Here is a 16,180-nt window from a genome sequence, read left to right as displayed (position 1 = left end):
CACAAGAGAGTACAGGGGAGGCGAGGGGGCCAGCATGGAGGATGGGGTGCAATCAGGGAAAGCTTTTGGGGGAGGTGAGGTCAAGCAAGTCCTTGATGGTCAGGGAGGGGTTTAGATATAAATAAGATGGCAAGATCTGGAAAGTTTTTGTTTTTAGTTAAGTTATTGAGGTATAATTTACATAGAGTAAAACTCAGCCTTTATACAGTTCTGTGAGTTTTGACAAATGCATACAGTTGTGTAATACTGCTTGAATCGTGATACAGCAGAGTCATTCAGAGGTTATAAGCATGAGTATGAGGTCACATGCGCTGGGCGATGCACACGGCAAAGAGGACAAGGTTGGAAACAGAGGGCCAGTGGGGAGACCAGAGTGGCTGTCCAGGTAAGAAGGGCAGGGAGGAGCCTGGAAGACAGGGGGTAATGAACAGCTTCAGGAAGTGGTGCTGACAGGTCTTAGAGATGGACCATGTGTGGGGACTGAGGAACCAAGGAGAAAAGCTGGGTGTCCCCTAGGGCAGGCTGAGTCAGAGGCACCTGTGGGACACCCAGGAGTAGAGGTTCAGAGAGGGGGTCATCATATGTGATGGCCAAAGCTATGCCTGGGGAGGATAGCATTTGGGAGGCCATTTCACAAAGAAGACTGAGGACGAGGGATGACACCAGGAGAACATAGTGTCCCAGGCCAAGGAGGAAGTGGGCAAAGATGACAGATACTACATAGAAGTTGAAGACAGGGGTGACTGAGAAAGGTGGCCTGACTCAAAAGTTTGGTGTCAGTGGTGGGATCAGGCAGCCATTTGCACAGTACATGCGAGGGAAGGAGACAACAGCACTCTCCAAAAGTTTATCATGAACCAGAAATGTCAGCTGCCATGTATATCACGTTTACATTTTTTTAGTAGCCATGGTAAAAAAAGTAAAAACCAACCAGTGTAATGAATGTTAATATTTGATTTACCCCACTACATCCAAAATAGTATTATTTCCACGTTATCAAGATAAAAATTATCAACGAGATATTTCACATTCTTTTAAAAAAAACATTTATACTTACAACATCTGACCTTTTGGACTAGCCACATTTCAGCTACACAGTAGCCACATGATAAGAGACAAACTCACTGGAAAGTGCAGGTCTAGACAGAACCTGATTTTGCTTTTATATGACTCACCTTGCCCTAAAATTTGGATATTTTATTCATTATGGATCTTTTGCGTTAATTTTGATTTTCAAAATCATCGCATTCAAATATTATTCCGTCTTCCCCACAAAAACTTGTACATGAATGTTCACAGCAGCATTATTTATATTAGCACAAAAGTGGAAACAACTCAAATGTCCATTGACTGATGAATGGATTTTTTAAAATGTGGTGTATCCATGCCACATATTATTCAGCAATAAAAAGGAATGAAATAGCAAGACATGCTACTACATGAATGAACCTTAAAAAGTGAATGAAGCCAGTCACAAGGCACATTGTATGAGTTCATTCATACATAAAGACGGAGAGTAGATTAGGAGTGCCAGGGGCTGGAGGACAATGGGGGGGTTACGGGGAACGACCGCCAGTGGGTACAGGGTTTCTTTTTGGGGTGCTGAAAATGTTCTAAAATTGATTGTGGTGATGGTTGCACAACTCTGTGAATATACTAAAACCATTGTATACTTTAAATAAGCCAATTGTATGATATGTGAATTTTATCTCAATAAAGCTGCTATGAAAAAACAGTTAATCTTGATTAATGAGTGGTTTGGTGCCCACTTAAATTTTTCGGCCCAGCCTTACTCTCCTCACCCTAGTCCCCACCCTGTTGTTCCTCCTACACCAAACTTAAGAAGGACAGCTAAGGTTTGGGGAAGGCCCCAGGGTAGGCAAGGAGGAGTGGTGAAGCCTGGGGAGGGGAGACGTGACCAGTTGTGCCCCCAGCACCTTTTTCCCTGCCAGCAGTCACTGTAGGAGTGGCAGGCTCCCGAATGGGAAGAATGATGGCTCTTTCTCAGATGCCTCTGAAGCCTGATTCCAAAGCCCTGGCCTGCCTACCCTCCCAGACATCCTGACTCAATTTGCCCGCTGTGTGCATGTGACCCTCTGCTGTCCCCCAAGTGACTCAGGCTGCCTGGAAGCCCCCCTCTCTGGGGACGCCTGGCTGCCCACGGTGACTTTTCACAGACATGGTGGAAACAGGCTGGCGCCTCTGGGACCCAGGCCGGAGTCCTGGGGGCAGCCCAATAGGGCCTTGGCCCCACAGCCCACCCGCAGAGGGCCTAAGGGCTGGGGTGGGGGTTGGGGAATTCTTTTCAAAGGGCCTTTGTGGGAGCGGCTGGGGGGGTTGCCGGGGGACCCCACCCTGTGTGACTCAGGCTTCATTGCTGGGTGATGACTCACACCCAGCACCCCCCCACACACACACACCAGCTCGCCAGCAGCAGGTGCTGCCAGCTCTGGCTTTGGGACGGGGCCTCTGCTGCCATGTTCATGTCTCTCTTCCCTGGGCCTGTGACCAGCACCCATTTCTAGGGGCACCGGCCCAGCCTTGACCTCCTTGCCCTATAGGAATGGGACCTAGGAGAAAACATCCCACACTCCCTCCCCTCCTTGGTGGGGGGCAGACCCTTGGTAGTAAGCAGTGACAGGCATTGTCTCACTGTTGATTCATAGAAAGGCAGGGTGTTGTTGCTATCTCCTCTTAACAGATGGGGAAACTGAGGCTCGGTGAGATTGTGGAATTTGCCCAAAGACACAGGAGATCAAACCCAGAGTTCAGGCATGCGGAAGCTGCTGCCGGGAATGTTACTGGGTAATAAGGTCAGCTGCCTGGTGTACCAATGGAAGATTATTGCATTCTGCAATGTGCGCCCATTTCACTGATGAGCACACTGAGGCAGTGAACACTTAAGTCACAGACCGAGAAGGAGAGGTTGGGCCAGGATTTGAATGGAGCCTGGGAGCCCGGGCCTTGCTCAGCCGCTTCCCCACGGGCCTCGGGCGCCCCCGACGCCGGGCCCTTCCAGCCGCCGGGGCGGCTGGACCAGGGCCGCCCGCCAGGCTGCCGGGCGCGGCGCCCACCGGCATCACGCAGCTATGAGTCACCGCGAGCCGGCCCCGCCCCCCGCGCCAACAAATAGCGTGTTGCCCGGCAACCATCGCCAGCGGGGTCGGGGGCGCCAGGGCTGTGAGCGAAGACACGGGTTCAAGCCTCCAGCTGGGTGGGAGCGACGAGGGGATCGGTGACTCGGTAGCCTTACCCAGGTTAGGGACTCAGGTCAAGATCAAGTCCTGCCATCCTGGTGGGCACGGAGATGAGAGTGAAGTAGACAGCTGTGGTTCAGTGAGGAGGACAGAGGTGTCTCTCTCCAAGCCACATCCAACCCTTGTTCTCTGGTGGCCGGTGCCAAAGTCAAGGGATAGCATAGGGTCCTCGTTATGGGGAGAGAGGAACCCCTAGAAGCTGGGCCAGAGCTGTGGCCACATGGTGGAAATCACTTTACTAGAGAGATTTAGGGGAGCGACCTGGGGTGGGGGGATCAGAAGAGTTGTGATGGGGGATTTTTGCTTTTAACCCTAAAAGGAGTTAGCAATGAGTACATTCTGTTCCAAGCTGTTCTACACGTCGTACATATGTATATTAACTAATTTAATGTTCACAATCGCCCTCTGACCTTTCACAGGTATTATTCCCAGTTTACAGATGGAGAAACTGAGTAACAGAGAGGCAAACTTCTTTGCTAGATGACGCAGAGCACCAAACTTGAACACAAGCAGGTTGACTTGGGATCCCTTACCCATCTGGGTCAGGTACACGCCCCCTCATGGCGACGGGCATATCTGCGGGCGTGTGCAGCATGGGTATAAGTAACGAGTCCACGTGGGAGCTTGGATGGGACTTGTAAGGGTATGGCAGGGGCCCCGGTGGGCTCCTTGGGGGCTGTTGACACAAGGAGCTGAAGGCTGTGCCCTCCAGAGGCTGTGACATGCCCCCTGCCAGACTATAAGTATCCGCATCTATTCACTCTGGGCTCCCCCGGACCCTATAATAGTCACCACCCAGCTGCCCACAGGACCCCTAAGGGGCTGCAAGAGCGGTAGCCCAGGGCCCCAGTCCCTATGAGATAGGGAAAAGAGCAGGTACCAGCACCAGGGCAGGGCTGGCAGGCAGATGTGCGCTCCCCCCCCCCAACCTGGCCTCCATCAGGGGGTGACCAACTGTCTGGGAAGTGACCATCTCTGCATTATTTAAGAAATGTTCATTTTACTCAAATGTTGAGTGAATCATTCAAATGGTTGAGTGGAGTGGCAGAAGAGGACAGAGTTCCTGGAGAGTCTAAATACAATGGGTCATAGTGGCGGGTCAGGAAAGCATCCTGGAGATGGTGCCCTAGGATCTGAAGGATGCTAAGGTGGGTGTGAAAAGACAGGTTGGAGAGAAAGCGGAGCCCTGATGAAAAGGGCCTTGTGGCCAATGAGGTGGGGACCATGTAGGAACTTTCTGCAGTGGATGGTGGAAAGGGGATGTGAGTGAATTTAATTGGCTCTGTCTGGAGAATGGATGGAAAGGGTAAGGCCAGAAGCAAGGGGACCAGAGAGCTGTCTGTTAGAGCATTTCCAGGCCAGAGATGATGGTGGTTCAGGGATACAGTTGCTAGATTTAGCAAATAAAAATACAAGAGGCTCAGTTAAATTTGACTTTAAGACAGAACAAGTGAAAAATTTTTAGTACAAGTATGTCCCAAACACTGCTTGGGACACAAACTAAAAACGATTTATTGTTTATCTGAAAATCACATTTAACTGGGTGTCCTGTATTCTGGCAAGAGTACCTGAGGGTCTCAAGGGCCCCTGGGGATGGGTGAAAGATAATAACTCACAAAGATTGAGCAAATGCACTTGAGAGTGGATAGTATCATCCCCATTTTACAGATAGGTAAACTGAGGCACAGTTTTGTTTTGTTTTTTGGTAATTTGTCTGTACAGTTGGTGAGTGACCCCCGACTGGTCCCCAGTCATGTTGGTTGCAGTCCACCAGCGAGTTAGAACGGTCACACCCGTCCTCCACAGGGTGGGGAATGGGGCTTGGGTACTCTGATTCAATAGGTTTCTGTAGGCCCAGGAAAGAGCCTTCCTAATGCAATAGACTCCAGAGCCCCTTCGCACAGCCTAGGATTTGTGCCACCCCCTTGCGCCCCTCTTCCCAGGACATTGAGGCAGTGGGAGGGACGGGAGGCGGCCTCAGGGGGGCTCCGGTCCCCCAGCGGCGGCTCGGCCTCGCCCTCCTCCAGGCCGGGAGGCTCCGCCGAAGGCGCCCGCCAGGAGGGGGAGGGGGAGGGTTATTTTTACCTCTCTCCAGGCGGCCTGGGCGACAGGAAGTGAGCGCGCGGCCCGCCAGATGTGGGGAGCCAGGCAGCTGGGAGCAGCCACAGCTGGACTGGAAGCCAGCCCCGGGCGGGGGGAGGCAGAGTGTGCGGAGGGTGGATCCCAGGCCTCGGGTGCCCCCTTTGTTTCCCGCCGCCCAAGCCTACCCTTCCAGTACCCCTCCCCCCATCCCTGGCTCATCTCGTTGGTGGCCTTGCTGTCCCCCAGCTGTGCTCAAGTCCCCACGATGCTCATGGGGCTCTCGGGTCCCGGGCGGGAAGGGGGACCCCGCTGCTCGCCCTGGGAACCCCTGGGTCCCAGCGGAGTGAGGGTGGGAGGGGGAGACGGCTGCTCGCCGCCCCGCCTGCCACCGCCATTGTTTACCCGTCGGCTGCCTCCTAGGAAACTTAACCCGCCCGCGGTAATTTTATTTGGGAACTTCGGCCAGTTGCTATAGTAACCCCAGTGACGTCAGAGGGGCTGGGGCCCGAAATCCCCGGGAAAGGGGGAATGTGATTAGGAGGAAGACCCCCAAGTAGGGATCCTCCTTAATCCTGCGCCTGCTCTCACATCTGGGGAGAGGGCCTCCAGCTGTGACACCTCTTGGGCTCCCTCATCTGGCTCGGTGCCAAATCGGGGTGGCAGGCCAGGCCCTGATGTCATCCGGCGCAGGGTGGGGGTGAGTCAGCCCCCCAGTGGGGGCTGGGCCAGACCTGGGGGCTATTCCTGTCTGACTCACCCCTCTGTGCCCCTGAGCAACACCCTGACTGCCCTGGGATTTTAGGCACCTTGCTGGGGTCTCCCCAGATCCCTGGGGCTTCTCTGCCCCTCTGTAGATGGGTAGACAAGTGCTTTCCTGGTGCTCTGTACCAGGCTGGGGTGTTGAATGGGAGAGTTAGTGGCAGTGAACTAAGGCCACCATGTAAGGTCCTTCTCCGGATGTGGGGAGTGGCTGGTGCCCTAGTGAGAGGGCAGGTGGTGGGATCCCTGCTCAGTCCATAACAGCCTGTCGCCAGGACGACAGGAGCCAGGGGCCCTGACAGGCAAGGAGGAGCACAGCTGCCAGCCAGCCATCCATCCAGCCAGGGATCGGGCTGGGAGGAGCCACCCTAACCACAGTGACGTGGGACTTCCTCGGCAGGGCCTGTTTGATGTCTCTGTGTGCAGTGTTGCCATGGGACCCGGCAGGCAGCCCTGCGCGTGTGAGCCAGGGTGATCTACCAGGCTGGGTCTGTCAGGGTCCTTTGACCTAGCTCCCCCACCCCATTTCAGGCCTGCTGGGTTGTGTGTACCTGGTGTACCTATAGTCACATCCAACCCCAGGCCTTGCGCCAAGACATAGCACATCTCATCTCAGAGCCTAGGAACAATGGCAAACTACACATTTTCAGGCCCATTTTATAGATAAACTGAGGATCAGAAAGATGTGATCATTGGCCAAAGACATTCAGCTATCAAGTTGGGAAGCAAAGATTTGAAACTTTGTTCTTCTACTCCACTCCTCTCCCCACTCTTATCACACTGGTCTCCTTGCTGTTTTTCAAATACCGGGGTTGAGTTCCTGCCTCAGGACCTTTGCACTGGCTGTTCCCTCCACCTGGAGCTTTTCCTCCAGATGTCTGCATAGCTCCTCCCTCACCTCCTACAAATCTTTGTTCAAATGTCACCTCCTCTTCAGGATGGCCTTTCCTGATCTGGCCCCTACCCCCTCTTGCTTCATCTCTTTTGCCCCCTTCTCTTCCCCACCAGCACATACCACCCAACACCCTACAGCTGATCCTTAAACTACGTAGGGGTTAGGGGCACTGATCCTCCACACAGTCAAAAATCCGTGTATAACTTTGACTCCCCCAAAACTTAACTAACAGCCCATTGTTAACTGGAAACCTTACTGATAACATAAACAGTCTATGAACACATATTTTGTATGTAATATGTATTGTATACTGTATTCTTACAATAAAGTAAGCTAGACAAAAAGAATGTTAAGAAAATCATAAGGAAGAGAAAATACGTTCACAGCATTTATTGAAAAAAAATCCACGTCTAAGTGGACCTTCGCAGTTCAAACCTGTGTTGTTGTTCAAGGGTCAAATGCATATATGTATATCATCCTACCTGTCTGTTTATTGTGTGTGCTTCCCCACCATAGATGACAGCCCCATGAGGGAAAGGGCTTTTTTCTGGCCTGTTCTCTGCTGTGTCCCCAGTACCCAGAACAGTGCCTGGTACACAGCAGACAATGAATGTTTGAAGAATGAATAAATGGGCGTGTGTGTGTGCCCTGTGCCACTTGACCTGGCCTTACCCTGGCCCTGTCCCCCATCCTCCTTGTCATGACAAATGATTGGTTGGCGGTTTGGAGAGCTCCCAACCTTGATGACTGCTGTCCTGGGTAAATTGGCCCGCTCAGGGCCAGGGTGTGGCGTCAAATGTTGAGGGACCAGGAGGCAGGGCTGGGGCCAGCAGGAGGACCCTCCAAGCTTGGGCTGAGTGATGGTAAAATGAGCTAGGGTGGTCCAAACTACGTGCAGGAGCACAGCTTATATGAGGTCAGGGGCCTTGGCACAAGTATCCTGGGAGGCCAGCATGGAGGAGGTGTTTCCCCTAAATTTGAGCCTGATTGGGCTAACAAGGTGAGCGGGTTATGAGTGGGAGGCTTGTTCTGGGGTGTGAAGGGAGTGTTCTGGATGGGCAGTGTGGAGAGGATGGCCCAATGTAACTTCATCACTTTCTACTTCTACAATAGAATGATGTGCGGACGCGCACACGCCCGTGTATGTGTGTGTGTGTGTGTGTGTGTGTGTGTGTGTGTGTGTGTGTGTGTGCGCATCTCCACAGGGAGACACCAGACCCTGGGAACTTCATTCCCGTTTGTAGCTGCTCAGGAAGCCATGTGGTTAATGCCCCACACCCCTCTGGGCCCCACCCTGAGTTGGGGAATTCTATGCCACCCCAAATCTTCCCCTGGGGCCCCACAGGCGGCTCTGCCCCCTCCTGCCCCAACCTGCCAGATCCTGCAGCCTGGGCTAGCCTGCCCCTTGAGCCCCAAAGAGAAGAAGGACCCAGGAGCCCCCAAGGGCTGGGCCTCATGGGATAGTAGCTAGGTGTGGCTTCCGATCCTCCCCCCCAATCCCACCAAGATCCAGGTGGGAGCTGGCTGAGACGCACTGAGGAAATAGGGGGTAGTGGAGGAATTCTGGAATACAAGGTGACCCAGAGGCATCCAATCAACCTCATCGGTCCCCTGCCTGGTCCTGCTGCTGGGTCCTCACCCCCTAGAATGACTCTTATTGCCCAAGAGGTGGGTGATGAAAAATATGGCCCCCACACCCAATTATATGATTTTGGGAATGTTGGGGGTGGGTGGAGGAAAACTGTCCCCTAAAGCAATAATCATAAAAGTCTGGGAAGGGTCCTCTGGCTCTGGAACACTGCCACGGCATGATGGTGGTGATCTGGGGCTCACCTGCCTGGGTCCCATCTTGGAGAGGGCAAAGTGGCGGCGAGGCATGCCCAAGGAGGCTGGCTTGGCAGCAGAGGGCACCCCGCCCCTCCTTTACTGCGTTTTGTTCCCGGTCCCCCACCTGGGCATGGGGCCAGACCCCAAGGCAGGGCCCCGTCCTGGGGAACAATGCCTCCGTGTTCCTCTTGGTGGAGGGGAGGTTGGGAGGATGAGGTGGGACAGACACGCAAGCCGTGCAGGAGAGAGAGATCCAGGGAAGGCTTCTCACCCAGTAATAAAGCAGGAGCAGGGAGTTTCCCAGAGGCCCTGGGTGGGTGGGGGGTGGGGATGTTGGGAGAGGAAGGCATCCAGGCGCAGGGACCACCTAGACTGGGGTTAGAAAGTCTTCCATGGCAGGAGAGAGTTGGATGGGATAAAAGGTGGGACTTCCCGAGGCTGAAGAAAGCACTGTGAGAATGGAGGAAGTGAGGATTCGTGTTTGGCAGGTTCCCAAAATACCTAGGCCTCTGCCCTCCCAGGGAGGGGTCCACAGTAGCAGTGTGTCCTGGGTCTGGCACAGTGCCCGACCCCCCATCTCCCTTCCTCCGGCCTCCTGGGTTTCTATTCCTGCGCAAGGGCAGGACTTAGGCCACGAGCTGTTCGGCGGTGCGATGGGGATTAGGATGCCTGCTCTCCCCAGGGAGAACCTTAGCTGAAAAAAACTGGCTGGACTCGGAGTCCCGGACCCAAACGGGGAAGTTGGGTTGTGTTTGAGGCACAGGCCGAGTCGCGACAAGGAGGGGAAAAGTTGGGGCTTGAGTTGGGGACGGGACCAAATTGGGGGACCGGAGAGAGAAAGTGGGGGCGGACCGGCTCTGGGGGCACATGACGGTGCGCCCGCCCCGCCCCGCCCCGCGCCCGCCCCCTGCCCGGCCCGGGGGAGGAGACGGGGAGGTTTTAAAAGCGATTCGGCCCAGCTGCAGGCCGGCCAGTGAGTGGGATGGAGCGCGGTCGGTTATCGCCCCCGGCCGGGCCCGGGCCCGCCGCCCGCCTGCGTCCCCTCCGCCCGTCCGCCGGGCCGGGGCGGCGGCCGAGCCGGGAGCGCCGCTCTCCTCCCCCGCGGTGAGTCGGGAGGGACCCAAGAGGGAGGTGGCGACGCCGTGGCGCTGGCGGCCGCAACTTTTCCGCGCTGGACTCGTGGGCGGAGTGGGGGTGCGCCCGGCAGGTCCGCCGGCCCTTTACTAGCGGGAGGACTCCCCGCCGCCAGGGGCTGAGGGGACAGCCAAGACGGTGCATCTGGCAGCGGCGGCAGCGGCGGAGTCCTGGGGCGCCCCCTACGGAGCGGGAGAAGGGCGGCCCAGCCTCAACCCTCTCCTGGGGGCCCCTCACCACTCCCTCGGCCCCAGGAGACCCACGAGAGCTTGTGGGGAGGGCGGGTCCCAAGGCTACTGGGGCAGGTCAAGGTGGGCAAGGGGTTGGTGGCAGGGGTGGGAGGGCATGTGCCCTGCTTGGGTTGTGGGGAGATGGATCTGTGGGTGTCCGGGTTCCTGTGGGTGTCTGCCTGGGATTGGTGGGAATGGGGCTGAAAGAGTGGGTGGGGATCTCCTAGAGTTCTGTGGATGGAGGTGGGGGACAGTGGTTCAAGTTCTTGACATGTTAGACAGTAAGTGGCAGTGGTGGGTGAGGAGGTGGGGTAGGGGCTTAGCAGTGCCGTCTGGGTTTGGGAGGACTTGGGGGACCCTTCTCCTACGTCTTGGCTCCTCCTAGCCCAGGAAAGAAGGGCTCCTTCAAGGTTGCATAGGAAGGGGGCCAGGTCTAGGAGATTCCTAGAGGGCTGACTCCCAGCCCTGTGCATTTAGGGGTCCCTGTGCCCTTGGGCTACAAGAGGAGGGTGAAAGGCCCAGACTGAATGCAGACTCTGTCCATCCTAGCCCCAGGCTGACCTCTGACCCCAGCACTGGACTTGACTGCCACCAAAGCCTACACTGACTTTCCTATGAAGCCCAGACAGGCCCAGACCTAGTGGCTTCCTGAATGCCTTGGAGGAGCAGTTGGCTCACTGTCACCTGTCCCATCTCTGCTCCAGTCCCAATCAACTCCATGATCAGTGGTATATGAAGGTGGCTGGGGGGAAGGAGTGGGACCCCTGGCATGAGGGGTGTCCTCTGGCAGCCATGCCCATGCCAGCCTGAGCTGGAGGGCAGTACCCGACAGGTGCCGGGGCTTAAAGGCGAGGTGATGTGAGACACACCCTGTCCGCTCGCCCACGCACCCTGCCCGGGCCAGCCCGTGTGCATGTGTTCACATGCTGCCGTCCTGGGGCCTGGTGCCAGCTCTGTCTGAATGCCCAGGGGGGCACCCACTGCCCTCCACCCTTGCAGGATGTCCTCTGGGAGCTTCCTTAAGACCCTAACTGGCAGACCTTGTCCATGGGCCTAGTGGGACCCCCAACATAGCTGCTGGCCTGGCCTGGCGCTGGCACGCGGAGCACATGCGTGACAGGGCGTGTCCAGGGGCGTCAGGCCTGTCTGTGCAGGCCTGGCTTCCAAGACTCTGAAGACCCTTGCTCACCAAAAGAACCAGCAGAGGCAGATGCTCTAAGGTCCTTTCAGGGACCCCTGTACCAACCTTCTCCTGTTGCAAGTGAAGGCCAGATTGTGTGCAGGCCACAGTTATGGGGCAGACCCCCATCCCATCTGAGGTCCCAGGGTAACTTGGCCTCATGGGTGCAATGGGATGACCAGCTCGCCACGGACCCAGGTGGAACTTTGATATACCTCCAAGCATTTTTCAGAGTTTGCCCTTCAACTTGGAGGCTGGGTGGGCGAATCTATTCCAAAAGAATATGCTGCCAGGAACCCTGGGACATCTTAAGGAAACTCCTTCCTGTGCCTCTCCCTCTGGTCCTTTCCTATTTTGGATGCACTCTATGCCAGGATGAGGCCTGGCTTTTCCTTAGACCTACTGCGTAAGTTTGGGCCTGGCTCTGAATCCCTCTGGGCCTCAGTTTCTCCATCTGTATATGGGGAGCATTGGGAAAGCAATTGGGGAGAAGTGTGTGCCCCCTCCCTCTCCAGGCACTCGCCATCAGATCTCTTTGGGGTCACTCTGGCCACCTTCCATCCTGCCATTGGGTGTCCTGGCTGGACACAGAGGTGTGTCTGGGGAAGACTGGTCATCCGGGAAGGACATACGCAGAGGGCAGTGGGTGTGTGAGAATCCTTGGGCAGACAAGGACGCCGCCATGCTGGGCACGGCTGAGTCATGCTCCAGCGGCGCCTTGCCCCAGGGTGCTGGAGCTGGCGCCACCCTGGGTGTGGTCACTGAGCTGTGGCCCTGGGCAGAGCAGGCCTGGGTGGTCTGGTATGGGGGCCTGGATGGTGAGGAGCCAGGGACCTGACTTCTGAGATGCTAAGCCCCTCCGCCTACCCTGACCTGGGTTTGGTGTCACAATCTACGACTGTGGTCACCCCCACCCTGAGAATGCCTTATGGAGCCCAGGGACCCTGAGTCTTGGGCCTGGCAATTATCAGGGTGCCTAGGGAAGAGCACAGGGCCTAGAAGCCAGTGACTGCCCTTAAGGCCAGCAGCCCCAAAAAGGCATGCCAGGGCTAGGACATGGACCTATCTGAGGATAAGGCAGAGTTGGACATGGTGGCAGGGTGTACCCCTCAGTTAAGGGCTCACAGCATGGATGTTAGGGGCCTTTAGGAATTCTGTGACTGGTCTAAGGAGCTGTGAAGTTTTAAGGCAGGGGTTGCAATGTGGTGTGGTGTGGCTGGACGCAATGGGGGCTGGGATGTGACTTGCATGGTTCCCCTATTTATAACAAGTGATTCAGTCCTCACTTACTCACCCCTTCCTGAGCCCGCCCCCTTCCCCCAGCCCTGGGTGGGCAGCAGGGCCCACCCACTTGCCAGTGCCCTGCCTTCCTCCACCCTGGTGCCAGCCTCTGAAGGCTGTCCGTCGGGAGGGTTGTTATGGTCACGACATTGGGATTGGGGTAAGGGGGGCTGGTGGTCAGGCGGCCCTTGGCTGGGCGGCCCAGGTTGGCGGCTGGCTCAGGGGCCCCAGCCAGGGAGCCTCTGCGGAGAGTCTGGGCCCATTAGGCAAAGCGTTAGTGACAGGCTAGGAGGGCGGGCGGTGGCGGCGGGCAGGGCGGGGCCTGTAGCCTTTGGTATTTTCCGATCCCAGCTGCTCTGAGAGGGTGGAAAGTATTTGGGGACCAGGCTTGGGGGCGGTGGTGGTGGTGGTGGCGCCCCCGGCGGAAGCGGCCCATATTCATTCTTGGAACATGGGGTTGGGGGGGGTGACAAGATGCGTGCCTGTGTGTCTCATGCCTCCACGCCCTGTCTGCAGCGCATTCTCAGGCACACGTGCATCCATCTGTGCAGCCTGGGGCCTGCTTTGCTCCCCCGACCCAGGGCCCACCCTCCCCCCACACCTTCATCTGCCAGGAGCTTAGCCCTCCCTGGACACCGTCTCCCCTGAACCTAAGAAGCAAGCCATTGGGAACAGGAGCCCTGGCTCCTGGGCACCTGTGTGATAGTGCCCCCTCCACGCAAGATCCAGGCCTTTTGTGACTGCGAGGATGGGGAGTGGCCTTGGCCCTGGCCCGGGGCACTGTGCAGGGGAAACCCCACAGGAAACGAGCCTGGCCAAATGGCCGCCCTTCCCGTTCTCGTCCCTGGGACACGATTGTGCTGTCTCACTTCCGGAGGAGGCCCAGGGAGGCCGGCCGCCCTTCGGGGCCTAGTCTGCTCCTGGTTGGTGCCCCCCAGACCCTGAGGGGACAGGGCTGGGCTAGGGCCTGATGGGAAAGTGGGTGGCCAGTGTATATGTGTGTGTATGGGGGGCTAGGGGGACAGATCAGGACGTCCTGTCCACCTTTCTCCCAGTGGTGGGCGCCACCAGATTTGGGTGCTGGGGTCCTACCTGTGTGCAGTGTCCTCATTTCCATCATCCTTCCTGTTTCTGCCTGGTTCGTGATGACCTCGTAGCCCTGTCCTAATTACGTGTAGCACTCATGGGATCCTTACAACCATAGTTTCCCTGCTTTGCAGATGTGGAAACGGAAGCCCAGAGAGGTTGAGTGACTTGCCCAGTCACCCAGCTAGGAAGCTGCAGAGCTGGGGTTCAAATCTGGCTGGCCTGGCTCCAACGTTGGGGTCTCTTAGTCACAGAGCCCCGTTTGCTGAACACAGGGCTGGTTTCATGCCCCACCCCTGCCTGGCAAAGGACCTGGAGCTTGGTTTTGATGCTCTGTTGTCGCTGTCTTGAAATTCTTAATTTCTGAATGAGGGCCCCTGTCTTCATTTTGCACTGAGCCCCACAAATTGTGTAGGTGGTCCTGGTGCAAGGCACTTACTGAAGGACATATACAATGTTGGTGAAACCTCACTGTGCTATGAGGTAGAGGTCCTTGGCTCAATTGTACAGATGAGGAAACTGAGGCCTGGTGAGCATTTGGGAAACTGCTTACACCTTGAGCCGGGTCTGGTGCTCTGGGGGTGTATGTGCCCAGCGTGGAGAGCTGGGCACCCACTGTCAGCATCCGCTCTGGTGGGGTGCGGGCTGAGGCCTGGCTGCCGAGGAGACGGGACCACGGGGGGAGGCCCTGGTGGTTTCCTCCTGCCCTTCAGTCTTCTAGGAAGTGGCGCCAGCTGGGGTGAGATCACTTCCTCAACCGCCTTCCCGCCACCCCCTCGGCTTCCTCTCTCCATGGCCCCATTTAGCCTGCCCAGGGCTCAGTGGTGGTGATGGGGGGTGGGGGTGGGAACAGGGCAGTGGGAGGGCATGAAGACCTGGTTCTAGGAGTCCCTGTAGCCTCCCTGGCCCAAAGAGACCCTTTTGGCATCTCTTCCTTTCCAGGCCTGAGACAGAAGGCATGACTGGGAGGGGGGTGTCCAGGTTGGTGGTCCAGCTCTCCCTTTAGCTGCTGGTTCACATGGGAAGAGGGTGTCCCTGGAAGGCTTCAGAGGACAGCAGCAGTTGGGACCTGGAGGGCACATGTCCTCAAATCTCATTACCTCCTTTGCTCTCTCCCCACCAGGTGCCAGCCACTGGCTCCGCCCAGTGCCCCCCCCAACCCTGTGCCATGGCCGGCTGGGGTTCCTGGGGATGGGATTTGCTGCCTGTCACAAATCACATTGCCAGGGATTTCCAACCGACCCTGAGCCCTGCCTCTGGGGCCATCGCCACTGCCACCAAGGATGCTGCTCGGGGATGGGATGGCAGAGAGGCCCACCACCACCTGCATCTGGCCTGGGGAGCAGGGCTTAGCTGCTTGTGAGCAGGGTCTGCTCCAAGTCATGTTCACAGTGGCTAAGTTCCGCCCCCCGGGCCCTCACCTCCTCCAGCTCTGCAGCTTCTCCCTACCGCTTTGCCCTCTCCCGCCTGTTCTGTTGCCGGGGCCTCCCTGGGCTCTGCCTCCCGTGCCTACTGAGCTGAAACACAGTTGATTTGTGCAGACTGGCTCAGTTCAGCAGGAACAGGAGTCAAGCCCCCTCGGAGCCCATGGCCTCTGCCTTCCCTTGGTGGGCCGATGCCTGAGATGAAAACCCAGATCTAGAGCTGTGTCTGGAGGAGGGACTTGGGGAAGAATGGGGCCAGGGATGGGGTGGTGGACCTAGCTATCTGCTGTAGGCCACCTCCCCCAACTCTGCGCTTGGCGACCCCACCACACACAGTCCTACCTCCAGCTGGGCTGTGCTCCCAAGGAGGTCGGGGGTATGTGTGTGTGTGGGGGTGGCTCTTCCAAAGGGAAGCCAGCTGTGTCCCTGCCTGGGTGACCCTTTGGGCCTATAGCCTTGGCTCCTCCTCTACCAAACCTGGTGGGGGCATGGGCTGGGCCCCACCTTCCCAACAGCCAGTTACCCAAGAGGAAACGGCCTTGGGCCCCCAGACCGTTAAATGCCAACTCCAGGCTTCCGGAACCAGGCTGGTCTGACCTGAGCGTGCCTGGCCCCTTTGCTCTGGGTTCTGCATCTTCCTAACTTATGTAGGGGAGGAGCCTTGACATCCCTCTGGCACATAGGGTGGGGGATGAGGCCCCGGTGGGCCCCCAAAAGGACACAAGCAATATTGCTCAGCCCTGGGGTGGCCCCAGAGCATGGAAGAACAGAGTGAAGCCCCCAGACTGTCGGGGTTGGCCCAGGTACCTCTTCCCCACCCAGGGCTGGGACAGAGACAAGCTTGGGGTAGAGAGTTGTGTGTTGTGCTTGGTGTCTAATTAAATAAAACCTGCCTCTACCTCATTCTTGAAGGTCTGGTTTGTGATTCACTCTCACCTTCCATCCCTGGAGTTCTGGCTTTTTGGGTGGGTAAGGTGGATCCATTCCCCCGGCGTCCTGGGCTCCTGACCTCAGAGGATCCCCAT

At 56.9% G+C, this 16,180-nt stretch overlaps 1 long non-coding RNA gene across 1 annotated transcript; it reads left to right on the top strand.

The window, feature by feature from the left end:
- Positions 1-9,797: 9,797 nt before the first annotated feature.
- Positions 9,798-16,058, top strand: LOC141572703 (uncharacterized). Its single transcript, XR_012498086.1, has 2 exons — positions 9,798-9,924; positions 10,734-16,058. It is a non-coding gene; the product is annotated as an uncharacterized LOC141572703 (long non-coding RNA).
- The last annotated feature ends 122 nt before the right edge of the window (positions 16,059-16,180 follow it).

The sequence above is a fragment of the Rhinolophus sinicus genome, linkage group LG07 (assembly GCF_036562045.2).
Source record: "Rhinolophus sinicus isolate RSC01 linkage group LG07, ASM3656204v1, whole genome shotgun sequence".
Lineage (NCBI taxonomy): Eukaryota > Metazoa > Chordata > Mammalia > Chiroptera > Rhinolophidae > Rhinolophus > Rhinolophus sinicus.
The sequence above is the reverse complement of the archived record's forward strand: the minus strand, read 5'-3'. Positions and strand labels throughout refer to the sequence as shown.